Source organism: Octopus bimaculoides, chromosome 15 (genome assembly GCF_001194135.2).
Source record: "Octopus bimaculoides isolate UCB-OBI-ISO-001 chromosome 15, ASM119413v2, whole genome shotgun sequence".
Classification (NCBI taxonomy): domain Eukaryota; kingdom Metazoa; phylum Mollusca; class Cephalopoda; order Octopoda; family Octopodidae; genus Octopus; species Octopus bimaculoides.
Genome location: NC_068995.1, coordinates 38,041,838 through 38,042,729, shown reverse-complemented (window position 1 = coordinate 38,042,729; position 892 = coordinate 38,041,838). Strand labels below are relative to the sequence as shown.

Below are 892 nucleotides of genomic sequence, written 5' to 3'. Positions count from 1 at the left end.
ATATATATATATATACTGTAAACTTTAAAGCAGAGGGTGTGTAAATGTACGAAAAATGTAGTAGATCTGACTATATTTTAAATATTCATCTATTTTTTGTCTGTCAAATGCAGTGGTTCGTACAAAAATTGCAGCGGCATTGATTTTAATGTGGCCAGCTTTGGCTAATGAATAAATACATAGAATATAAATAAATTTGTGGACTTACTTGTCAAAGTTCAGCGGAGAAATACTTTTAGAGTGCTTTCTATACATATGATAACGCGATGATATTTCTTTAATCTCCAACCACTATGTTCTATGTTTCATGTAAAAGACTTCAGAAACAACGCTGTAGTGAATCAGTAATTGGAGAACGAACCTAAAAATTGCTTTATCAGTCATGAATATGTCAAAATATATGAAGAATAAACCTAAAGTCTCGGTAAAGAAACTGAACTTCTAATGTGTTTGGTGTCCTTTCACGATACACAGTGTTTCGTGTCGTTGCTGAATTGATAACGGAGATGAAGCGCATGCTGTAGTGTGCACCTACGAAATCCAGACATTTCTTGTTATTATGAGTGTTTGGAGAACATGTTGAAAGAAACATATGCCCATATCATTGTGATTTCCAGTTGATGGCTGAAGGGAATGCTCCGCAACTGAGACTGTATCTACTTTATACCGATGTATCTCAGTGTATCGGTGTGCGTGGACGCGTGTGTACATATCTCTATCTATCTATAGTTTTCAATCTCACTCTCTCTCTTTCTATCTATCTTATAGTCTCTCTCTCTCTCTATATATATATATATATACAGAGAGAGAGAGGGAGAGAGGGAGAGAGATGCATATATACATGTGTGTAAGTATGTGTATGCATATGTATGTTTATATACGTATATGTATG

General features: G+C 34.6%; 1 protein-coding gene across 1 annotated transcript in view; it reads right to left on the bottom strand.

The window, feature by feature from the left end:
* LOC106870918 (neuronal acetylcholine receptor subunit beta-3) overlaps nt 1-618 on the bottom strand; it is a 7,706-nt gene extending 7,088 nt beyond the window's left edge. Inside the window, exon 1 of the mRNA XM_014917154.2 lies at nt 209-618. The gene's annotated coding sequence lies outside the window, so the exon portion shown is untranslated. The remainder of the gene's footprint in view (nt 1-208) is intronic.
* Nucleotides 619-892: the final 274 nt, after the last annotated feature.